General features: G+C 35.5%; 1 pseudogene across 1 annotated transcript; it reads left to right on the top strand.

The window, feature by feature from the left end:
- The first annotated feature begins 1,990 nt into the window (after positions 1-1,990).
- LOC145669916 (larval cuticle protein A3A pseudogene) lies at positions 1,991-7,686 on the top strand (annotated as a pseudogene). The gene is made up of 3 exons (XR_014128234.1): positions 1,991-2,026; positions 5,429-5,590; positions 7,420-7,686. The product of XR_014128234.1 is annotated as a larval cuticle protein A3A pseudogene (transcript).
- Positions 7,687-27,415: the final 19,729 nt, after the last annotated feature.

The following is a 27,415-nucleotide window of genomic DNA, read 5'->3' as shown; positions in this document are numbered from 1 at the left end:
TGGCTTAATGAATTGGTGGCAGAAGAGTATCACATGGGATTTCTGAAGCTCGTGAACAAATACGGTAATTGTTTAACCCTGCGTTACCCGCGCTAGAAATGTTACACTAATACGCGCGCACGGATCTAGAGACCGTGTTTTCTTTTTATTGCTAAACTTGGTTTATAATGAAAAACAAACGTTGAAATTTATGGCAAACTTGAATATTACATGCGTACAATAACAAGTATGCTAGTGGTAATTACATGTTTTACGTAATTACATGCCTACAATAATAGATGTACTTAAAAAAATGTCTACTAAAAAACTTGTAACTAAATATCTAACTACAAAAAACCATTTTACTGGAAATAAATTATCAAAAAACATTGCTTTGGGCCCGTATGCTCCCCACAGATGTATTTATTGCATCTGACATTTGTAAATCTGGTTTTTCTGTTCTGATTCCTCGAGCAAAACGAACATTGCTGATGATCTGGAACTGCAGCGGCTCTTTGAACCCTCATTTGCAGTTCACGAGGAAGGTTTGTCTTCGCTGCTCTGGGCTGGGAGGGGTAGAAACGGAAGCTATACGGACTGGCCACACGTGTTGCCAACTTATAGTGATGTAATAACTAAAAATCCCTACGCCCGGAACGTGAGACCGTGCGCGAGTAACGCAGGGTTAAATGAAAGTGTTGATTATATAGAGAAGTGAAGTGAAGGAAGCTTCAGATATGTAACAGAATTGTTTTTTAATAAATATTGTTTTTCCATTTTGTATAACTGAACGGCCTTTACTTTCTGGATGACCCTCGTATATTAGTAAGGATAAATATTGAATATTGTACTGCATTAGCCAAATTATTAAAATATGAAATTAGTAGGGATGCGCACGAGACGAGTCGAGACAGGATTTTCCTGACAAAATTCGAGTCGAGACACGGCTCTTCCAATAGAAAAATATATATTTTTCGAGTCGAGACATAACTTTTACAGTACATTTTCGAGTCGAGACAGCCATAAATCTTGTCTCGTGCGCATCTCTAGAAATTAGACCTAAGAACAAGGTGTAATCATCTCAGAAGGCAAAGCACAACATTTATACACTTTACTAAAAGTCACACAAAACGGCCAGTATAGCATAGCAATTTATTGCTTTACGGTACTCAGAATTAAGTTAACTTCGGATTAAGACAAAGTTTAATTTACAATTATGATTATGTTTTGCACACCACTTACAGAAATAAAACTTCGTTTTATTTTATAAATTTAATGAATGTTCGTATGCATGTATGTTGATGAGATAAAGACATTAAGATGAACAGCTAGAAGAAATTAAAATGTATCTTTCTTCCTTTTTTAGTACAAGTATTATCACTTTCTCCTATTTCCAGGGAGTATAAATAGTGTAGCGTTCATGTGAAGATTCAGTCAACAAGTGACAGCAGCAGAGGAAGAAGCTCCAACATGAACACATACGCAGTAAGTACATCTCCATATCTTACTTTAAAATATTTACACTGTATTAAATCCTTCAGGAAGCTCAAGCAGCCAATGATAAGCAAATATGCTGGACCGCGGTGGTTCAGTGGTAGAGAGTCCATTTCTGGTACATGGGTCCTTGGTTTGATCCCAGCTCGCGGCAAGTGAGCTTTGTGGTAGACAAACATCGTGTGCGTGGGTTTTCTGTTGGTTCTCCCGTTTCCTTTCACTTTCTTGATTCTACCATTTCATTTATTTCTCATCATCAATGTCTCCTTTAGCCTAGCCGGTATAATCGTGGGATGAAGGCCTAAAATTTAAAGATTTCATTTTGAAGAAAGCATGTTTTCTGTGTGGACCATCCAAGACATTGTTCCTGGTGCAAGTACATGCGTTTCAAATTCTATTCTCCAATTTTTGTCGTCGTTGATCTGAATTTCTAGGGGGAGGGAGCGGAGGGGATCACAAAGGATAGTGTATATCGCAATCGATCGACGAAACTCATCCGATCTTGATCAAATTTGACATGGAAGCAGATCTTGAAGAGCTTAGTGTGCATATGGTAAATTATGGTATAGGCCTATAGACTTTTAGTTTCCGAGTTATGGGGCATAAAATTGGGAGTTCTTATTTCGAAAAAAAAAAAAAAAATGAAACTCATACCGTCTTGACTGAACTTGGTATATGTAGTCATTATAGTGAATTCATTAGATTTAGGTAGCCAAGTAGATATTGACTTTGAAAAAGCTTTTGATAAAGTTAATCATAACATGTTACTAGAAAAATTAAAGCCTTGTCACTTTTCTCCGTCCTTGATTAAATTCTTCTCGACATACCTATCTAATCGTAAACAATCCGTTCTATTTAATGCATACACATCTAAAGAATATATTGCATCCTCAGGAGTCCCTCATGGTTAAACCTTAGGACCATTGTTATTTATTTATTAGTGACTTACCTGACTGCATTCCTGACCATGAAAAATCATTATATGCGGATGATCTAAAAATATATGCTAAAATCAATTCTGTGAACGATAACATAAAACTGCAGCAAAGTCTAGATCATATTGGTAACTGGTACACTTCCAATCAACTTGGGGTCGATGCAAAAAAGTAAAAAGCGTTATCATTCACTAGGAGCAAGTCACCTCGTCACTTTGATTATGAAATTAATAAATATGTAGTAAGTAGGCATTATTCAGTTAAGGATCTTGATGTTACGTTTGATGCTAAGTTAACGTTTGACAGTCACATTGCGAATATAACAAGTGAAGCATTCAAGCTATTCTGCCGTGTCGTGACAAAACGCTGTAACTTTGGCGAAGAAGTTTTGCGAAAATGAGCCTTAAAATTTTCATCCGAAAATGTGATCTGTATCGTGTAGAACCAGTGTAACTAGGCAATAATGGTCAACCAATCAATTTTCACCAAATTTAATTACACAACATGCATTTACGTAACATTACATGTAACCACGTGTTTCAAAAGTCAAGATACACTATTTCTACACGATACAGATCACATTTTCGGATGAAAACTTTAAGGCTCATTTTCGCAAAACTTCTTCGCCAAAGTTACAGGGTTTTGTCACGACACGGCAGTATTAGGATTCGTAATTAGATCTGGAAAAAAATTTAAGAACTATTCAACATTTGAAAAGTTGTATTTATACAATGCATATGTTCGATCAAAGCTAGAGTATGCTTCTACTATTTTTAGTTCGTCTCAATTAAAACATCGTAAGCAATTAGAAAGAATACAGGCAAAATTTATGAAATTTCTAACCTACAAAGGAACATTTATCCTACTTACGACACCTATAAAACCATTCTTGAGAACTTTCATCTTCCAACACTAGAACAAAGACGTCATTTGATTCATTTATTACTCATTCAGAAGGTAAATCAAAATATTTTGGACTATATTGACTTAGTTTCTTCACTGCATTTTCATGTTCGTTCATTAAAAACACGTAAAAACACTGGCTTCTATTACTGTTAGAAACCAAGAACTAATGTGATGATGAAATTACCAATCTGGAGAGCAACAACTTTGCATAATAGAATGTGTTTAAATAACAATGAAATAGGATATGTGATATGTCGCCTAAGAAATTTAGAATTGCCTTGTCAAGAGTTATGAACAGTTATCAAGAGTTATGAACATGTAATTATGTAATTTTCAACACTGTAATTGGACTATAGTCTGTTGTGTTGACAATAAATTTATTTCGGGTACGCACTTACTTGGGCTTGGGCTCATTACACTTAAGTGAGGCTAGGGCTTAGTAATCTCAATTAAAATCGTGATCACTCGTGCTCGGGCTCACTTCTGTCAGCTGAGTTCGAGATGCTATCATCAATAGACTCGAGTTCACTATCGTTAGTGAGCTTGCACGCATTTGGGTCGGGGTCCAGTACCTTCAGTGGAACGGACGCTCACTATTCTCGTTGAGGGTCAGGCTTACTCAGGCTTGAGCAAACATCTTTCAACAAAGCTCTTGGAGCTTGCGCTCACTAATTTTGTTCGTGCATGCGCTCAATTGTGCCCGTTAGTGGGTCAAGCGCTTAGTTGGATTCACTAATCTCAATTGCATTCGCGCTCGGGATCATTACCCTCAGTAGGGATCGAGCTCACTCAGAATTGTACTCACTAATTCCATGTGTTCACAGGCTCACTAACCTAGAATGGGCTTGCGCTTTGGGTTATTTCCATTAACTGTGCTCAATGGTTTGGCTTATTTCAATCAATGGAGCTCAGAATCACTACCCTCAACAAGTCTCGCACTTACTGCTATCAGTGGGGCTCGCGCTCAATAATTTCGTTCGGATTTGTAGATCAAATGAGTTAAGTGTCATTACTTTTAGTTTTACCCTTGATCATTCTGGATTGTTTACGTCAAATGGGCTCACACTTTGGATCTCTTGCCTCAACTGAGCTGGGGCTTACTACCGTCAACGAGCTCGTGCTCATTACTTCAGTGAGCTTGCACTGATTTGGCCTCGTTATCAATAATTTCGTTCGTTCTTGTAGACTTAATGAAACTCGCGCTCATTATTTTCAATGTGGCTCGGGGTCGCACTTACTCAGGCTCATTCTCGCTAATCTCAAATTGGCTCGCACTTTGGTTCACTTTCCTCAACTGACCTCGGGCTCAGTACCCTCAAAGGGACTTGTTCTGACTACCTTCGGTAGGGCTTCCACTAATGTTGACTCGCGCTCAATAATTTCATTACGAAGGTATGGAGTCGTTACCTTCAATGGACTTCACGATCATTACTTTCAGTGGAACTCGCGCTCGGGCACACAAACCTCAATTGGTTTCGAGATCGAACTCACTTCCGATTGTTTAATTAACTGTCAAGAAATGGTACGTAAGGTATTGCAATTTTAACTCTAACTTATGGGACATTAATTATAAGTTCAGTCGGAGATGGCGGAGTAGGTATGGCGAAGCTGTGACTTGTAGCTTCATGATTTTGAAGTATGGACATATCCTCTATTTTATAACATCCTTGTTTAAGAATTAGATGAAATGCGAAATGCAATTTTGCAGTCATTCAGATGATCGGTTTCGGTTCGATTTGGATCAGCACTTTATTTACTACTCTGTAGTATAATAATTATTATACTTCCTATACTTATAATTATAGGACACTTCCCGTAACGGTTTGTGTCAACGCAACACAAAATTACGTTTTACTTTGCAATAGTTATAGCGAATGTAACCAATTTTTGCTCTGCATTACACGCCGCAATTATTGTGATGAATGGTACAGAAAGAGACCCTATGTATTAACAAAAACCACAGATTATCCACCAAAAGTTAATACATTATGAAATTTAGTGATTTGTCTCATTTTTTTAAATGTCGTTAACCATATGGCTAAATTGTTTAAGTTTCTACTGTGGTAAATAAATTAAAATAGCATAAAATTAATAAACTTGTATGCTTCTCGCAGGCTCTTTTTGTCTTGGCCTCTGCCGTGGCATTCGCTGCTGGTGGTGCAGTTGGAGGTCTTGCAGGTTTAGCGGCTCCCGTAGCAGCAATTGCCCCTGCACCTGTCGCTGCACTTGCACCTGCTGCTGCTGTTGCTCCTGTTGCCGCAGCCATCGATTATTACGTAAGTTTTATAATATGTGTTAAACAAGTAATGTTCAATAATTTATTGATATAGGTATCTTTTCTGTTATCCTTAAGTATTTATTTGCATTAACGCCTTTAATGAGAGTCTTGTTTTCAGCACTCAATCTCCTGTTATTTATTTATTTTTCTTTGGTTTGTCGACAGAAATTGTTGATTTTTTATAGAATTTTATTTAATCGACATGTAAGTTATTTTTGAAAGAAAATGAAATTTAATCTACACTCTAACAGTATTTAATAATTTTTTCTTACCAAATTTCATGCCTTTTTGTTTAGAAAAAAGTTACCAATTACAGAATCTGAGTTCATTATTGGGCACTGCTTTCAAAGTTCTAAAGCGTTATTAACAATATGTACACATTTTCGTGCACACTTTTACTGCCATGAGCTCATGCTTTATCTACCATTTGCGTATATTTTCACTTCTTTGTGCGCTAATGGATTGCAGCTAACATAAAATACCAAAAATGTGTGTATAATTTAGAGAAAGTCTCACTGCCTTTTTTCTTACAAATTGTTACTAAATGTGATACTCGAAACTAAACAAGAGAAATAAAAATACTGGCTTAAAGTTTTCCCGACTCACTAAATATTTTGTGTATAATAATCATCATGACCTGCGGCTATAGTTTTGGGAGGTGAAGATGTTCCGTTGGTGGATTTAACTACTCATATTAATGTATAATACAACTACGTTTCCACAATGAAATTATGGGATAGTAGAACTAGCAGAGACGCTGTAGATAAGTCTCAGCAGATGTGTTAAAAAAAAAAAAAAACATTTCTCGAAATTAAATGATGGTGTCAGGAAATGATGGGGACCGTCAACCCTACGACACCATCCTTATCTCTTGTAATTATTAATTTTATTTAACCTCAAAGTATTTTTATACCAGGGACCGTTTTTCGATGAAGATGACTTAATAAGGAAGCTACACTGAGAAAAAATGTATGTGCTGTATGTAAAATCGTATGTTACATTTGTAAATCATGTAGCTTTCGGGCTTAACGTGCAGCAAACTTACTATAACTGAAAACGCATGTTTTATAACACTTTCTGTACGTGTACTGTATAAGTGTTCCATCTGTACGTACTTTCCTTATGAAACAATATAAGATGTCAGGATATATATATATATATATATATATATATATATATATATATATATATATATATATATATATATATATATATATATATATATATATATATATATATATATATATATATAGAACATATTGCAGACGAAGGTAACATACATATATGTATGTAATATAAGGAAGACTGTTATATATCAGACATCCTGCATGGCATAAGGTCACTGCTTATGTAGCATACGGATAACGCATGCTCCGTACTGATTTCTGTAGTAAGCAAGAGGATTCCGTATATTTGTACAACATACCACAGTCCGGAGAACGGATTTTTGTCAGTATAAGAACTTATTAAAATCAGAACCTGAATCTCTATGCTCTGAAAAGAAACAATTACTGGATAAAAATTAAATTAAGTATGTTAGTCAAAGTTAGGTCAAAATTTAAACAAACACGAAGAAATTATCTATATTTACTAATCTTCTCATTTTACAAGTACTTAGCTATTCTTTAATAAGAAAATCAATTGAGTACAACAAGAAGAAGTACATTACTAACCAAAGCGTTTTTGTCTCCAATCTGTTTAAAAAATTAGTGATAGTTCAACTTATCCTTTTGTATTCTGTATATCTTAATTCGATTTTTTTCACCAAGAAAGAATTTAGATGTCACGTTCTTTATCACGTTCTAAAATATTATTATTTCCTTGAAGGCTTACCCAAGATATGCTTTCGGCTACGGAGTGAGTGATGCTTTGACGGGAGATAACAAGAACCAAGTAGAAGTCCGTGATGGACCTGTAACCAGAGGACAATACAGCCTTGCTGAACCTGATGGTACCATCCGAGTTGTGAACTACGCTGCTGATAGCATCAACGGATTCAACGCTGTTGTGAGTAGGATTGGAGCCAGTGCGCATCCAGCTCCTAGCATTCCAGCTTTGGCCGCTGCTCCTGTAGTTACTAAGGTTCTCGGTTAGGGACCCAAGGGGAGAAAGCGTAGAAAATTTGTAGAAAAATGAAATAAAAATCTTTCTTAATAGTGTATGAGTTATTTCTGATTTACAAAATACCGTATCATGCATAAATTCTTTAATAGCACCGAACTTCCAACAATGTTCATTACTTTGATGTTCCTAGATATTCGCTAGTTCTTTCACTGAGAAAGCACGTCATGTTAAAAGGAACTTGCTTTTGTTTTATTTTCTTTGAAAAAACTATATTGGAGAATAATATCAGAATTTTCTACTGAGAACATGGTGGTGCCTTATCTCTCTTTTACCTATGCTCCCCACTTGTATCTACTCGGTAGGAGACTTGGAAGCAAAATAATGTGTTTGAAAACAATTTCCACAAATCACACACTTTATTTTAAGGATCCTCTACGATTTTCCTCCCACATTTGTATTTTTTCAAATAACACGAAAATGAACATATTATTTTAAAATTTTTCACTGTAATTGTTTAGAAATTAAGAAATACCGTTTAGTGGAAACAGCGCTCAAATATATTTCTCGTTTTCTACTAGTACCACGTATTTAAATCAATTATGATGAGTCTCAGTCAACTAACAGTCAACTAACTCAGTCAAGTAACAATCAACATTAACTAATTAAATAGTAATTTGTAAATGCTCAAGAATTATGAAGAGATACTGTAAGGTTGTTCTTTGGTTTCGTAAAATTTTGGAAAATGTTAAGAAAAAAAAATCGTACGGACGAAACCACAGAAAACTCTTAATCCTATGATTTTGTGTTTACGTGGGGTGGTATAGATTAGAGTCGTAATAACATTTCAACTTCACGAAATCTATTAGGGCTTACTATTTAGAAAAATGTAGCTACGAAATTAGTGTATTCGATTTGTTTACAAAAGGAATCATTAAAATAACTTCTCAGTGCTGGGCAATTGTAATGTAAAAATTGTCGCATTAACAAATCTGATAATGATTATGTTTGAACATAATTTGTAGTTATTTCTATAGGCCTCTAAATTACCAATGTGCATTTTTATTTCCTGTTTGTTAAGAAAATATTTAGAGCCCGATCCGAAACTGTGCCTGCCCGACCGAAACTTCAAGCCTCGCTCAAGGATTACAAATCGAGTTTTATCCACAGAAAGTTTACTGAACTTTGGTGAAAATTTTCCCTTATTCATCTTTTGATTATTTAAGAACGAGTTCGCAAAGGAATCTCTTTCTGATTTGCTGGAAGTTCCAAAATCAACCTTAAAAATGTATAGTTCATTCTTCTGCTGGATGCCTAACAACTCTTCTGATCAAGGCGTCCCAGTTTAGTTTACTGGTTGCTCAAGAATGATTTCGGAACAGATACTTCATTTACCTGTTGGTCGCTCTACGGTGAATACTGAAAAGATACCCTTGATTCAGATTTGGGAAAAAATAAACAAATGAAAGATAACTTTTGAAGAAGTTCCTGGTTAGACACAATGCCAGGAAACTAAGCCATAATTTATATATATATATTCAGAAGACAATATTTATTGATTTTCTCTTATATTTAATTTCTGACATGATTTCTCCATTTTGCTAAATATCATTCTACCCTTAATATTTTAATTTTCAGTCAAAATTTCCTTTGTATGAAACTACTATAAAATTCAGATTGACGAAAATGCAAAAAATAGTTTATTTATGCTTGCTTAAACACAAGAAAATGTTCAATTGTCAACTAATGTTGCGTGTGAGATGAGAAATTAGTCGTCTCGTTTCGTCTCGAAAATGAGAAGTACATTTTGAAATTTAGGATGATTCAAGATATTACTGGAGTCTCGTCTCGTGGGCAATCCTAGAATACTCACTTGTCAGATCTTAGATCTCTAACGCTGTAGTACAGGAAAGAATGAGTACGAGTATTAATCAACATTTAAAGATACTTAAGTTACTACACAATATACTTCAATAATAAATATGGTTTAAATGTTGTTATATCACACCCTTTGTGGACTTGTCGTAACACGGAAGGATTCTGAGAACTTCTAGAAGAAATTAAGAAAGATCAAGCCATAAATTTCATACACATAGAGAAAAATCCGTTCTCCAGACAACGGTATATTGTACAAATATATGGTATCCTTTTGCTTACTATAGAAATCAGTACGGAGCATACGTTATCCGTATGTTACATACGCACTACCTTTAGATGTTACATCATGCCGTTGCAGGATGTCTGACATCTAACAGTTTTCCGTATATCACATGCATATACTTATGTTACCTTCGTCAGCTATATGTTATATACGTCCATTTGTATGTGAGACCCTGACCACCTACATTGTTTCATACGGAAAGTACGTATAAATGGAACACTTATACAGAAAGTATTATAAAACATGCGTTTTCAGTTATACGTCTGCTGTACGTTAAGTTCCAAAACTACAGGAATTACGCATTTAACTTATCTTTTTAAGTACGCCACCTACAATTTTTTTCTCAGTGCATAAATTTACAAAACGAGACCAGAAAGAAATCTTGGAGAATCGAGATGAGACGAAATTTTACGAGACAAAATTTACGAGTCGAGACGAGAAAATCTCATATCTCGTCTCGTATTCAATACTACTGTTGACAAAATAATAACGAGTGCACTATCAACAAAGTCACATAACAAACCCACATTGAATAATCACTATCGTCCAAATATAGAAGTTAGCACGATGCCTAATTATATCATAATATAAATGTCACTTTTTTTGTAAAGTTACTCTTATGTTACCCACCAGACCTATATTTTAAAATTGGATTTATGCATTACCGTACATTGATGCCTTTTAAGTAGTCCGAGAGGAGCTCGTTGGCTGAGTGGTAGATTTATTACTTCTGATGCTTGGAGGTATTTGGTTCGATCCCTGGCCAAGTAAGTTTGTGATGAACAGCATCGTGTCTGTGCATTTTGACGGCTACTCCTGTTTCCTCCCACATTCGTATTCCACCATTTCTTACATCATCATTCACTTGCCTTAATCATCCGTCTCTCTTACCTTAAAGGGCATAATTGTGGGACGTTAAACTGAAAGATTTCATTTTACAAGTAATCCGACAAATTGAATTTATGTCCTTTATCACCATAGAGGCAATACAGGACTAGATTTACATTTTAAAGGGGATCTGAAATTCTGTAGTGCTTCCAATGGTTTAATCGGAGAACGAAGTCTAGGACCCCAGACATCGAAATCTTTATCTACAATACTTTATAGAAGATTAATGATCTTTTTCGTAAGTATATTATTAATTTTTTTGTTTATCTCATTAACTTTTCTTAACGCAAGGATTAAGAACATAAAATTTCTATTCTAGAGACAAATTCACGTTATTCGTTACCTATTGCGAAAAACTTTGCTAAACTTGGTTTATGGTACTTTATTATTACAGTATTTGTTAGTTGAAGTTTAACGTATCTTTTCAGTACCGAGTGTATTGAGATGTGGACCTACAGTTTAAGGTGAATCCGAATCACCGTAATGATTTCACTGAGCTCCCACACAGAATCGAACCCCACACCACATTCGATAGCTATTTGACTAGTGGGGAGCAGAGTCGTAACTAGAGATTTTGACGCCCGAGGGGAAGCAGAATTCAGTGCCCCTATACTCATCTTACCAATCGTTTCTTTTTTGTTACATATAAGCTAAAAAAACAGCTTTTGTTGTTATGCTACGTTGAACTTTTATGAAACTGCGTGGACAGACCGTTGCAACAGCCAAAAGCGATCATTATGTATTCTTTTACAAATAAGAGCTGTTTTCAAATGGTTTATTTTGTACTTTTATTAACAGCTTCTGTTGTTATGTTACGTTGAATTTCTATGAAGCTGCGTGGACGGACCGTTGCAACAGCCAAAAGCAACCATTATGTACTTATTTATTTTATTTATTTATTTATGCCTTCAACAGAGTAAATAACTCCAATTAAAGAAGGCGTACAAATACTGCTTACACAAATTAGATATATATCAATAAGCAATACAGTAAAATAATATACATACAAAACTAAATAATACAATTAAATGTACATAATACAATTAAATAACACACTATTAATTACATGCATAGTAAAAAAATAAAACACAATAAAACAAAAAAATGAAACCAGTCAAAAGAAGTAATCTAAATAAATCATACATACATAAAAAAATCTAAATTCCAGTATAAAAATAATGTTCATCTAGAAGAACTAATATTTTATTAATACCATATTAATAATGTATAATATTATAATGACGAATGTATAATATTGTTAAAATTCAAATTTGACAAGGATACTTATATAATATTCATACTTAGCTATTTGAATTTTTAATTACAGATTTTATGATTTTTATAAATGTTGTCAATGGAGCTCCTAAATCCAAAACTAGATTTTTTGCTGACAGGTCATTATATAATTTACACAAACGTACTAAAGGAGAGTTCTTGAATTTTTCAGTTCTAGGAATATCATATTTAAATAAATTTCTGTTCCTGTTTCTAATTCCAACAGCATTAAATGAAATGTTTTCCAAAAATTCTGAAACATCTATCTTATAATTTACAATTTTATACAACAAAATTTGCTGGTGTATTACACTCCTATCCTCAAGGCTAATATATTGAAATTCAGATAATAAATTGGAGTATGGAATCCTTAATCTTAGTGCAGACAGATGATATTTCTTAAAGTAAAGAAATTGTAAAAAATTCTTTTGAATCATTTCTAATTTACTTGAATTTAACTTACAAGATGTAAACCACACAGATGAACCATACTCCAACTTACTTCTAACTAATGTGTTATATAGTAATTTGATTCTGTTAATATCATTTAAATCAAAAACATTCCTAATTATGAAACCTAACTTCCTGTAAGCTTGATTTCTTACTTCATTTATATGAGCCTTGAAGGTCAAACAATCATCCATTACCACACCCAAATCTTTACACATTCACTCTGTTTATCTGTTGTCTGTTTACTGTGTAGCATGTATTATATGAGCGTTTTGTTGTTGAAAATATCATATATAAACACTTTTTAATATTAAAATGCAAATCATTTTCAACTGACCATTTATAAAGTGAATCTATGTCATTTTGCATAGCAATAATATCATCGTTACCCTTAATTTCTCCATATAATTTTATATCGTCTGCATACATAATGCATTTTGCAAATTTGACCCTTGATGGTAAATCATTAACATAAATCAAAAACCATAATGGGCCTAGTTTTGAACCTTGTGGTACTCCTGAAGTTGCCACAAATTCAGCAGATTCAAAATTATTGTAAACTATATATTGAGTACGATTTACTAAATAAGATTTTAATAGAGACAGGAACTGATTTGACAAACCCATATTAGATAACTTTAACAATAAAATTGAATGATTCACTTTATCGAAAGCTTTGGAAAAATCAAAATATATGGAATATACAATTGATCTTCTATGTAATACAGAGTATATATATTGCATATATGTTATTAAGTTGGAAATAGTTGACCTTCCTGGGAAGAAGCCATGCTGTCTAATATCAATATATGATTTTACATGAGCAAGAATACGATTATATAAAATGTGTTCTAATAATTTAGAGGGAGCACATAAAATTGCAACTGGTCTATAGTTTTCAATCTTACTAACGTCTCCTGATTTAAATTGAGGTGAAACACGAGATTTTTCCGTAAGATTGGATAGGTCATAGTCTTTATGATTAAATTGTAAATAATACATAATGGTTTCTCTAATACTTCTGCACAAGCTTTCAGTATGTAAGGTGGAAAACCATCTAGGCCAATAGCTTTTTTCGGCTTGAGTTTCTTAACTGCTTTTGTAAATTCTTGAACAGTAATTAAATTCAATACTAACGTGTGGGGGGGTAAGTTGTTTAACTGATTTAAATTACTAATTTTACAACAATCCGAATTTTCATAAACTGATTTAAAGAAGTCAGCAAAACCATTCGCAATTGAATTATTTGTGTCCAATATATTTTCTCCGTATGTCATTATTCTGTTATAATTATTTTTAGTATTTATGTTTTTACTGCTTAACAAATTCCAAAAACATTTTATATTAGACTTCAACCCTTGCTCTTTATTATTTATGTATTTCTTATATGCTTTATTAATCATTTTCTTGGATTGTTTTCTGAGTTGTCTAAACATTATTTTTATCATGTTCTGAATATTTCATTCTCTTTCGATGTATTTGTTTTTGTTTATCCCAATTATCCCAATTATCTCATTGTCAAACCAACATGGGTATTTGTTTTTAGTTGAAGAGATCACTTTCGGTACATTTTTATCAAAAATGTTATTCACTTTAGAATAAAAATAGTCTATTGCCTCATCAACATTATCACAATTGCCAAGCATTTCAAACGTTTCTTCCCTCAACATTTTATAAATCTGTAGAAAATTAGCTTTTTGAAAGTTACGTTTTGATACATATTCATTTTTAGTTTCTTGTTTCTTAATTTTTAAAATTATATCCAGTATTAAAGCTGGGTGATGTATATCTTCGTTGACAAATGGACTGTTAATTCTAGATATTTTATCGCTTCTTCTTCCACATTAGTAAACACTAAATCTAACGTTTTTCCATTTTCATTACTTACATCATTTATTGATTTTAAACCATTCGTATTAATGAAATCTGCAAGTGTATTGTAACATACCCCATCCTGATTAAGATCATAGGTAGGACCACTAATATGTGGCAGATTAAAATCTTCTACTATAATTACATTTTTTGTGAAAATGTCTACCATAGAATCACAAGTATTAAAGAACGATACACAGTCTTCATACTTTGAAGAAGGGGGTATGTAGCAAGTAATAATAGAGTATATATCACCATTTACATTTACTTTAACACATAGACTTTCTGTATTGCATTTAAACTCTATTTTATTAGAAATATAAATAGTTTTAATAGCCACTAATACACCTCCCCCACCTCTATCAATTCTCTCATCTCTATAAACAACATAATTATCAGTAATGAATTCGCGACTATGAACACATTCTTTTACAAATAAGAGCTGTTTTCAATTGGTTTATTTTGGATTTTTTAAATTAAACTCCAGAATACTACCTTTGGTCGGTATACAGATCCATTTAAAGAAGAGTTCTGGAGATTTACAGTACAACTATTTACGACATTCCATATTATCGATAAGAAAGAAATTTCAATACAGTAGAAACTATGTGCTTTTAAAATGTTAGAAATAAGTTTCCAGGAATCACTCATTAATTTCAAAGAATGAGCATTCATTTTCAGGAATAACTGTAAACTTTTGAAGTTTTATTCTGTATGTGACCACACAAATAGCACTTTAATTTCGGTTGTTTTGGGGTAAAAATATTTTGTAAAATGAACGGAAATTCAGAAGGAGCCTTCTTTGCAAATTTCTTAACATTATTCGATGAGGCTGAAGAATGTGTTTAATATTTGTATTTAACATCCAAAATATAGTTTAGGGTCCCGCGGTGTCTCAGTAGTAGAGCGCTCACCTCTGGTGCATTGGATCCCTAGTTCGGTTGAAGTTCAAGTGTGCAATGTGCAGGCAAGTACAGCAGTTGAATATCCATGGTCTGAGCAGCGTTTAAAATGGTAATATCAAGATGACTGCGATGACCATCTACAATAAGTAGTGCTTGGCCAGAGATCCGGTGTTTGTTGAAATGTTCCAGAAATGTACGAAATTCTTCTTTGTGGCATTGCATAGGTGTTACCTAGAGGAAGATCATCACCAAACGTTTTCATGCTTTCTTTTGTATAACACCATTGGAAGGTTCCAATTTAAATCTGATGCATAGGTGCATGCAATGACACTCATAGTATCACCTTTATAGCCATGTGTGGCATTATGTACTTACTTGCTCCCTTTCTGTGTCAGAATTTTTAGGCTGCTGTTGTACGTTAGTTGTAGCCCAGTTTCATCTGCATTGTAAATAAGTTCAGGATTGTCACGTAAGTTCATAGCATCAAGTGTATTTTCCAATAGCGCATACAATTCGTTCACTATAGTTCTGTCGAAACGCATGAGTTTACTGTAGCTCAAATTTTCCGCATTTCTGCACACGATATTCGGATGTTTTGCTATGTAAGCATAAAACCACTACGAAATGGATTAGTTTAACAGCAAAAATTACACAAGGCCATGAACACACCACTATGTAACATAGCAAAAAACTACCAACATAATAAGGGGTGTACTCTTTCCCTTTTACGACCCCTTTTCAGGGGTGTATTTCTTCCCTTTTATCAACTCCAATTTTAACATAGCAGAAACTACATGAGACTATGAACCCATTTTCCAACCCTATTTAACATAACAGAAATTACATAAGCCTACGAACACGTAGCAGAGCTAATAAAATTGTTTCCCACCCCTATATAACATAGCAGAGCTAATAAAAGAGTTTGGCTTATTTTTCCGCCCCTATTTTAACATAGCAAAAATTACATAAGACTATGAGCACAGAGACTACGAACGCAAATCTTAGCAGCACTCCTCAAAGACTACTAACATAATAGAGAATAATAGGGTTGTACTCGTTCCCTTTTATGAGCAATTTTTCAACCTCTATGTAACACAGCAGAGATTAGTTAAGACAATGAACGCATAATCCAATCAGAAATTAGACAGAGGAAACGGACACCTATTTTCGCAACTCCCTATGTATAAAAGAGTATGGCCTATACATTAAAACTTATTTAATACAGCAGAGAATATGAACAAATAGTAGGAGTATACTAGGTCCCTTTTATCAACCCCTATGTAATATAGCAGAAATTACACAAGCATTCATCTACTACTACATTTCCCAAAAGTACTGACCATCAAGGTCAAAAGTCAAAATTTTAAATCTGAATATTTCGTAAACGAAACAACATTTTGACGTGCTGTTTCCACATTTAGTAATAGGTCATCAACTACCCCATGTCCCAAAAATATTGACCATCGAAATCAAAGGTCAAATATTTAAAAAAATCATAAACGGAGCAATATATTGAGGTGCTGTTTCCACATTTGGCAATAGGTCTCCTACTACTACACGTCCCAAAAGTACTGATAATCAGGTCAAAGGTCAAATATTTACACCAGAATAACTCGTAAACGGAACGACATATTGAGGTGCTGTTTCCACATTTGGCAATAGGTCACAAACTACTATACGTCCCAAAAGTACTGATAATCAGGTCAAAGGTCAAATATTTAAACCAGAATAACTCGTAAACAGAGCAACATATTGAGGTGCCGTTTTCACATTTAGTAATAGGTCATCAACTACTTCATGTCACAAAAGTACTGACCATCGAGGTCAAAGGTCAAATATTTACACCAAAATAACTCGTAAACGGAGCGACGGATAAATTTGTGTGCCCCATTTGATTTTGAACGAAGCACAATTAAGGTGAAGAAGGAATAAATTTGAGTATCTTATATACTTTTGTATTAGCGAGAAAAATGTCAAGAAAGGTCACTTTAACTAGTTCAGTGCTTTATACCTTTTTGGGCTATTCAAATAAACGAAAAAATAAATTTATACCAAGCAGAAAAAGGAAAGATGTGACATTTTAATTAGCAGATAATTTTATATCATCCTGCAGTATTTAAATAAGCAAGGGGATAAATTTGAGTGACCTATTCAATTTGCATAAACGAAAAATGCTATTTTAACTAGCTGAGTATTTTATATAATTTTGTACTATTCCAGTAAACCAAGAAAGGCGAAAAAGAACCATTTTAACTAGCTCAGAATTTATATATCTTTCGTACTGCTCAAATAAACGAAGGAATAAGTTTGTATTAACCAGAAAAAGCGAAGAAGGGCCATTTTAACTAACTCAGAGTTTTATATCATGTTGTAGGACTCAAATAAACAAAAGAATAAATTTGTGTGACACATTCAGTTTTGTAGCAAGCAGAAAAAGGAAGGAAGTACCATTCTGTACTAATCAAATAAACGAAGGATTATATTTCTGTGTCCCATTATGCTTTGTACCAGCCACGAAAGAAAGCGAAGAAGGTCCATTTTAACTAGCACAATATTTCTGTACCATTTTGTGATACTCAAATAAACGAGGCAATAAATTTGGGTTGTCTATGTTATTTTTGTACCAATCAGAAAAAATCAAAGAAGTTCCATTTTAACTAGCTCAGTATTTTCTACAATTCTGGGGGATTCAAATAAACAAAAGAATAAATTTAACTTGTCTATTTAGTTGTGGTGCTAGATTTTGTATATTTTTGTGTCACCCAGAAAAAGGCCACTTTAAAGTAGCATTGCTAAATAAATTTTAATTGCCTCTCCAATCAGTAAGCAAGGCTCATAGTTATATGGTTAATTTACGTGAGTTTAGCGAATTTAGTATAGGTTGACAAAATACTAACGGCGACGCTAAAGTCCAAAGTTTCCCGGTCAATAACTACATATTTGAACGTAAGATTTAACCAACCAGACCTGCCATTGGTTACAGAAGAAAAAATTCAGGTAGAAGAGAGTAGAGTCATACATTGAATATTAACTTAATTTTGTAAAGCAGACTTCATAGCAATCAGCGTTATTATGGGATGAAGACGTACTAAAGAAAAAAGATGAAACAGCATGCTTGGCCATTTTGGATCACCGTGCTGATAAAGGAAAGGGTAGAAGTAAAACCAGAATAGAATAATTAGATGCAGATAGGAATAGGGATGCGCACGAGTCGAGACATGTCTCGAATCTCGACTCGACTCGACTCGAATTCGAGTCGAGATTCGAGTCGAGACACACTTTGTAAAATTCGAGACGAGTCGAGACAAACGTGTTTCTCGACTCGAATTTTCGAGTCGAGACACGAGTCGAGTCGAGACAGCTCATAAAAATCTCGACTCGACTCGAATGTCTCGAAAATTTTTCTAAAACTTTTAATATTATTATGAAGAAATTATTCACTCAGGAACAGCCTTGAAACCAATTCCAGCATTTATTACTTTAGAAAGGGAGAGAACACATAAACTTAATAATTAATCTTCCGAGATCAAGATTTAATTTTCAGCTCAATTCAGTTAATTAAAACTAGTAATTAATGTCGTGATATTTGATTGTACTTCAAATATATTATTATTAATAATAATAATAATAATAATAATAATAATAATAATAATAATAATAATAATAATAATAATAATAATAATAATAATAATAATAATTGATTATCTAGTTTGTATAAAACTATTATCCGTAGCCTATATCTAGTCTGTATAAGAACATTGCAATAAAGTGAACATCATAAATTCTCTGAATGAGCAATTGGCAGTCTATAGTAATTTAGCATAGTTATAACTATTGCGTTTTTATTTCCATGAACGCCATAGGGCTACATAACTTCTGGACAGGGCCAGATTTAGGGGGGTGCAAAGGTGCACGCTACCCCCCTTTGTTGTAAATATACCTTCTACAATGAGAAGCTAGCAGTAAAAATACCGCGACACTGGTGTGTCGTAAATGGGCCACTGGTGTACCGCGAGGATATCAAAACAAAATTATTAATTCTATAGCAATCAAATTGCAAAACGTAGGGGAAAATGTATATTTGTATTGCACATTACACTGTACTATGAACCTCTACTATGAATCTACAATTTTAAGTTTCATGCCGTGTTACTTTTCTGTACATTCCTAATGTTGAAAAAAGTATTTGTTATTGTTATGACCAGTATTGCTTCTTTATCGTTACAGACTATTTCGTAACTTGAAAATTTAAAATATCATTCAATCCTTTCGATAAATTATTTACATTTGTGTTTTAAAAGTAAAATAGATTTATTTGTTCGTTCGTTATTTAATGATCTTCATTCTCAGTAAAAGGTTGGATACAGTTTTCGAAAGAGTAAGCGTATTTTTAATAACCTGAGTCCAACATTTCATTGCAGTTGTTTTCTCCTTTTAAATTAGAATGAAAAATAAGCATAGTGATTTACCACGAGGAAAACCCAGTGATCCAGCTTTCTTCTCTGTGCGAAGGAGATCAGTAATCAAAGAAAAAAAATACCAGTGTGTTTTATATTTACAAATAATAATATCTATAAGTGTGACGCGAGAATCCATGTTACACCCGTAGTGTTCTGCAAGTTGAAAAAGGTTGGGAAACGCTGGTTTAGAGGAAAGAATAATTGGTACACTCCCTCCTCCCTGCTCTCTCTCTGCCTAGTATATTTTCTTTATTTTATTGTCTTCGAAACACCATTCCAGACAAACGCTTTTCGGTAGAAAAGTTAGAAACGAACCATCCCGCTCTTGAACAAAGTGGGCAACATGCGGTAGTCAGGTCAATGAACCTGCTTTGGAAATTTTCGTGCAATTTAGGTTACTGAGAGGGTGTAGTTTCTTCAACTAAGCCGCCTTCTACTATGGCTCGTGCCATAAATAAGTCATCGTCTGATCGTATGGGAAACACCGCTAGTTGTCCTTGCCTGACATCTGTTTCATATTTATATTAGCCAGTGACAGCGATAAAGGCCGCGCATACCCTGGGGTGCGGGGGAGCATACTTGAGGGGGCCTCTACAAGGTACACTCAGCAAGGCACCTTTTACTTGTCATTTATAATTTTAATGCATTTTGAAAGCGCTTCGACACAGCTTATAATTAATTCTAAGAGTTTCACAGAATTAAACCAGTTGAGAATGCTCCATATATGGAGCGGGAAGGAAAACTGTCATTGTTCCTACCTCGCAAAAATTAGTAAAATATTATCTCTCTATGACTTACAGTTCTCGAGATATGGCTGCTTAAATATCTAGAAATTTGAACTTTTTGGCCAGCATTTGGGGAACGGTGGCCAGTTGGCCAGTAGACAGTTAATCAGTGGACACTGGTTATTATTTGGTATTAAAATGTTCACCACCCTCTTAGGTATTGATCAACACCAATATGATCTCTCTACAACTTACGGCTCCCAAGCTATGGCTCGTTAAATATCTAGAAATTGGCCATTTTTGGCCAACATCACGGGAACGGTAAGTCATAGAGAGATGATATTGGTGTTAATCAATACCTAAGAGAAAGGTAAACAATTTGGTATCGATATTAATTAGTGGCCACTGGCAATTGGCCAAACCAGTGGCCAGTTGGACAATGGCCACCGGTTACTATTTGGTACCAAAAAGTTCACCATCTTCTTAGGTATTGATCAACATCAATGTCATCTCTTTACAACTTATGGTCCCTGAGCTATGGCTCCTTAAATAGCTAGAAATTGGCCATTTTTGGCCAATATCACGGGAACGGTAAGTCAGAGAGATGGTATGCATTTTAGTACCGATATTAATTGGTGACCACTATACAACTGGCCATTGGCCAAACTAGTGGCCAATTGGCCAGTGTTAATCGGTTACTATTTGGTACCAAAATGTTCACCATCCTCTTAGGTAATGAACAACATCAATGTAATCTCTCTGTGACTTATGGTTCCCGAGATATGGCTCCTTAAATCTCTGGAAGTCGGCTATTTTTTGGCCAATATCTTGGGAACGGTAAGAGTGACGCGAAAAATTTAATCACTTTTTCTGATAGTTTTTGAAGCTCTATCAAATACACGGTTCAAAATTGAAAAATCGCAAATAACAGACAGACGGACAGACAGACAGACAGACATAGAGAATTCAGTATCGAACTTTTTAAGTTCGTTGATAATGAAGTAATAATTAAAATCAAATAATGAGGAATGACTGTGAACATGAATGTCAGGTTCCTCTTTGCAATTTTCCAAAGATTTTATTTTCTAGTGTAACATTTGCATATTATTATGTTAGTCTATAATGCCATATTTTCGATGTCGTGTATCTTATTACAGTGTATTACAATAAATTATCGTATTTACCAGAAATATCTTCCAAGAAAATAATTCGAGATATAACAACTTGTTATTTGAAGAAGACAGTTGCTTACTGACAAGGGATGGCTCCTTGTGAGATCCGAACGAGACAATTGTGTTCGCATTGGATATGTTATAACTAGACGAATCCCGAAGTTATACGTGTCACCGGGCGGGATGTCGTGAGTTACAACATATTCAACGAACTTAAAAAGTTCGTTACTGAATTCTCTAAGTCTGTGTGTCTATCTGTCCGTCTGTCTGTTATTTGCAATTTTTTCAATTTTGTACACTGCATTAGATAGAGCATCAGAAACTATTAGACAAAATGATTAAATTTTTCGCGTCGATCTAACCGTTCGCAAGATAGTGGCCAAAAAAATGACCGATTTACAGAAATTTAAGCAGCCATATCTCGGGAACCGTAAGTCATAGAGAGATCATATTGGTGTTGATCAATATCTAAAAGGATGGTAAACATTTTGGTACCAAATAGTAACCGGTAGTCACTGTCCAACTTTCCAGTGGTTTGGCCAATGGCCAGTTGGCCAGTGGCCACCAATTAATATCAGGACAAAAATGTTTAGCATTCTATTAGGGATTGATTACCACCAATATCATATCTCTATGGCTTACCGTTCCCGTGATATTGGCCAAAAACATGGCCAATTTCTAGATATTTAAAAAGCCATAGCTAGGAAATTACCTGCTAGAATAGTTTGAACCGAGTCATTTGTTCGGAAACGATTGGGTAAATGGAAAACTCGGTGAACATGTATTCCATCATTTTCAAGGCCACACTTTTTTGGGGTAAAAAGTTTGCCTCAGGGTTAACCGCAGGGCCCCAGACGGGATCCAACTAAAAAGTTTCTAATGGCAAGGGGGGTTAAGTAGCACATCGTTTGAAATCTGTTGTAAAATGAAGGAAAATGGAGCAAGTCTCGACTCTCTACGACAACCCTGTGCAAAATGGCGGCGGGTCAAAATGGAAACAAAAACTAAATTGAAAAGTCCACGGCCACTCGTATAAATCGAAAATGGTGAGACAAATGTAAAAACAAGAAAGGACGTGTGGCATACGAGATCGAGCTGAAGAGAATTTCACAGTAAATATCAAGCTCAAGCTCGAATTAGTGAGAAACTTGACTAGTGTGATCCTCATTGAGATTAGCGAACGCGAGCTCCATTGAGGATAGAGAGCATGAGCCCGAGTGAGTCACGGTTGCAAAATTACCAATTTTACTTCTTTCTTTCTTTTCTTTTCTTTTTTTTCCTACTCCAATGCGTAAGGTTTATGAACAGCAGAAGTGCTTGCTAGAAAGACCATAATTAGCATTGCTTGAATTATCCATAGACTAGGAACTGCTTAGATATCTAATGCAACTTACGTTCGCATTTTAACAATTCAGGTTGTAATTAAAACCTTGAATACTGAGCAGATGAGCACGCAGAATGTTTTGTTGGGGTGTATTTCTAATACGCAATTAATTCTTCGTAAACAAATACAACTCTATAGTATCTAAAGCGGCTTGAGTTGGATTGAATGAAAACGTGAACATGTATTCGAACTGCGCAATGTATTGTTAATTATCATGAACTGGAACAATTAGCAAAAAAATGGAAGCGCGACTGACGAGCACCAAACATCAAAATTTCACAAGGCATGGTCAAACCTCACACCTCAAAGACCAGAAAAAAAGATTGCCCCATCAACTAACCGTTGTCTTGTCCAAGTCAGTTGCTTCTTTTCATTATGAAATTTCGTGCAAATTAATCAGAATGTTGAAAATTTCCCACATTTTAAATTTATTTAGTATGTACTGATCAGTCAGAACATTATGACTACCAACCTACTATCGATATAATTTCCGTCCAGGCGATATCTGTGTCACCTGCCGACGAATGCCTGCTAGTCAGTCACGCGTACGGTGCATGTAGTATCAGTGAGAGTGCTGGCCGTGTGTAGAATGGGGAAGGCGCGCGATCTGAGTTTGACCGAGTGCAGGTTGTAATGGCCCGCAGACTAGTGATGGGCACTATCGAATGAATACTATCGAATTATTCGATAGTTTTGTACTATCGAATGTATTCGATAGGCCCGACAGACTATCGAATGATTTTTTTTCTTTGTAGAGGCAAACACTTGAGCTTAACTATCTGACAGACTGCTTTCGTTCTCCAGACCAGACTATCGATAGTTTACCGTTAGGCGGCCCTGCTGCTTTGCAGTATGTTGAAAGGGAGAAACCAGAAGTGTTATTATCCCCTATTCCGGCCACGTGAATGAATGTTTCTGAACAGCAGCGAGTGAATTCCAGCCTGTTGAAATGTTTCGTACTATAGATAGTTATATTAAGACTTCAGGAGCCGTAGTGTCTTTCTATGAGGCCCTGAAGAAGGCTTAATATCAGTACTAGCTTTTCGCTACCGAATGAATTTCAACCAATGACAGACTGTTAAAAACTATCGAATGAATTTCAACCAATGGCAGGCAATGGAGAATTGAGGAAATAAGTGACTACATACATATGCTCATTTTACAACGTTATTGTGTCACCAGAGGAGAGAGGGGAGCGTATAATTCCGCTTCAAGTTCCATTTCGAGGGGTATTGCATCCGAAAAGAGATGTCCCGATCTAAGGGGAGAGTTAATTTACCCTACGTGGACAACTGTCAGCTAATCTCAGCAATTTTCAATCGCGCACCAGTTATGATAAAGATAAAATATATGTAGTATATGCTGCGAAGAGGGAAATCTTGTGATTTTACTTTCCGTAATTTGAAAATACTAATCTTTCTTTCTTCTGGCAATATTATAATTTCGTAATTGGACTGAAAATATTTATAGGTTCTTAACTTAGTGATGTTTTAAAAATAGGTTTCTTAGGGAATTTAAAGTAGAAATGAAATCTAATTTCTAGATTAGAACCTATTTTAAACAACAACAACATAGAAATGAACAACATTTACTTTTTTTAAAAAAATGTGGAATTGGTGGTAGTGCTGGGAACTTTCCGCCACTTGAAGTGAAAATCCATGAAATTCCGAGGCATCGTACAGTTAATGTAGAACTGCTCTTGAAAAAGTGCCCTAACAAAGAAGAAATTTCTCTCACTTGAAGTAGTCCTGTATAACGGTTGACTAGGCTCAGGGCAGAAATTTAGTGAAGTAGGAAAACATTTAAATTTACACACGTAGGTGTAATTTCTAATTGCTTTCTTTTTAGTAGCTGCTTTAGTAACCGAAAAAATACTTCTTGCCTGACAGGTGTGAGTTCCATTTTATTACAACACATTTCAATTTTTAGGAGTCACGGACCCCTGGCTAGATTCCACGGACCCCCAGTGGTCCGCGGACCCCACTTTGAGAACTACTGCTCTACAGTATTGTTTTTCAACTTTATATCGTAAATATTTAAAACATAACTAGAAAAAAAGGAATGATCGTAGCCTCCCCCCCACCCAATGTTGAAGACAGAGTTTCGCCGATATAGGCGAAGCATCATAAGCTATCTGAGTAGACAAATATATATATATAAAGGGAAAATAATGAAAATTAAAAAAAATATATATTCTTTATCGAGTTATGTCTACTCTACACACAAATACTGTTGTAGTCCCAACAATTAAGGAAACTGCAATACTTATTTCAATTCTACCACGTGGCCCTGCGTGGTGTAGTCGCCTTTGGTGCGAGCGGTCCCCGGTTCGATTCCCGATGGGGTCACTCGGTCGAAAAGATGTAACATCTTTTTCTGGTCAGCCATCCTGAGTGAGGTTTTTTCCTGGTTTTCCTTAGTAAAGAGTGCTTCAGAGAAAAAAAAATCGTCAAGCAATCTTTGCATTCTCGAAATGTATTTTTTGTTCCACTTTTACTGTTAGCAATAATATGTTTGATATAATAGCATGAACATCATAAAATTAAATAAATAAATAAATAAACCGAGATTGGGTTGAATAGTAGCTGAGGGAAAAATGTTATAAACACTGCAAAGGAGAAACGAATTTCTTTAGTCGCCGACCTTTCATTCGAAAGACGCGGTACCGCGCTTCTGCTTCTACTTGTAAACAACGCTCTTCCGTCTTGAACCGCTTTGTTAATCTGCGGACCTCTCCCTAGAGACTCCAGGGAGTCTAGTCCAGTGTACATTTGTCAGTCAGACTATCGAATGAATGTTTAGGTAGGAGAGAAGCACGTTAAGAACACGATATTTGAATGAATGAAAAAAACTATCGGACTATCGAATAAAAACTATCGATAGTTCAAAACAACTATCGAATTATCATTCGATAGGAAAAAGTATTCGATAGTGCCCATCACTACCGCAGACTCGGCAGGAGAATTTTGGAAACTGCAGGACTTGTCGGATGTTCGAGGAGTGCTGTGGTGAGTGTCTTCAACAAGTCGCGAAACCAAGGAAAAACGACGTCCAAATGTCGAGGGGTTGGGCGCCCCCACCTCATTACAGATGTCGGACGTCATAGGCTGGGCAGACTAAGACAGGCAGCGAACTGTGGCAGAACTAACATCATACTTTATTACTGGGCAAAGTACAAGTGTGTTTCAACACACAGTGCACCGAACACCCCTAACGATGGGCCTCCGAAGTCCATGTCCCATCTATGTGCGAATGTTAACACCACGACATCGGCAAGTACGACTGAAATGAACACATGACCATCGTCATTAAACCTTGGCACAGTGGCAGAGCGTTGCATTGTCTGATGAATCCCGATACCTTCTTCATCATGACGATGGGAGGGTGCGAATCCGTCGTGTTTCAAGAGAACAGTTCTTTGACACCTGTACTGCGGGACGGAGACAAGCTGGCGGTGGCTTAATTATGCTCTGGAAAACATTCACGTGAGCATCTATGTGTCTAGTGAAGCTTGAGCAAGGCACCATGACGGCCAAGGCGTATCACACACTGCTTGCAGACGACGACCATGTTTCCCAACGGTAGTGGCATTTTTCGAAAAGATAATGCACTATATCACAAGGCCAGGATTGTGAAGGAGTGGTTCGAGGAACACAGGGGCAAGTTCCAAGTGATGTGCTGGCCGCCCAACTCGCCTGATCTGAACCTAATCGAACACAAATGTTATGTGATTGAACATGACTTCAGAGCGCATCACCCCTCTCCCCGGAATTTACGGGAATTAGATGATCTGTGTGCAAGGGCGCCGATTCTGGGGGGCCAAGGGGGCCCGGGCACCCCCAAAGCTCATGTGAGCCCCCGCATTGTATTTATGAATATACAATATTTGGCATAATTTGAATAGAATTTGTCTTAAAATCCTCATATATACGCCTTCTGCACCTGAATGCCCCCCCACATTTACAGAAAAAGCGGAGCCCTTGCCTATGTGTACCAATCAACTCTCTCCAGTGACCTTTCAAGGATCATTGCGTCCATGCCAAGACGCGTCGCCATTGTTATCCGTGCCAAAGTTGGACACACTGACAATAAGGTAGGTAGTCATAATATTCTGGCTGATGTGTGCGTATATTTTAACTCGTATATTTTGTCTCGACTCGAATTTCGAGACGTCTCGACTCGAATTCGAGTCGAGTCGAGACAGAGACTGTCGAGTCGAGACACGAGTCGAGACAGAAACATATTTTCGAGTCGAGACACGAGTCGAGACAACATTTTCGCGAGACGAGTCGAGACAGGCTTAAATCTCGACTCGACTCGACTCGAATGCATCCCTAGATAGGAAGAAGAGATCATACGAAAATGAAAATCAGCTAATCAAGGAAGAGAAAAGTTTTCAACGTTCCATGTTGCCCACCATCTATAAAAAGTACTGAATTATTAGCTGTGAACAGTTTTATTCAACTCTAA

This window comes from Thermobia domestica, chromosome 14, assembly GCF_964235325.1.
Source record: "Thermobia domestica chromosome 14, izTheDome1.hap1.1, whole genome shotgun sequence".
In the NCBI taxonomy this organism is placed as follows: Eukaryota; Metazoa; Arthropoda; class Insecta; order Zygentoma; family Lepismatidae; genus Thermobia; species Thermobia domestica.
Note: the sequence above shows the minus strand (reverse complement) of the source record. Positions and strands in the feature narration are given on the sequence as shown.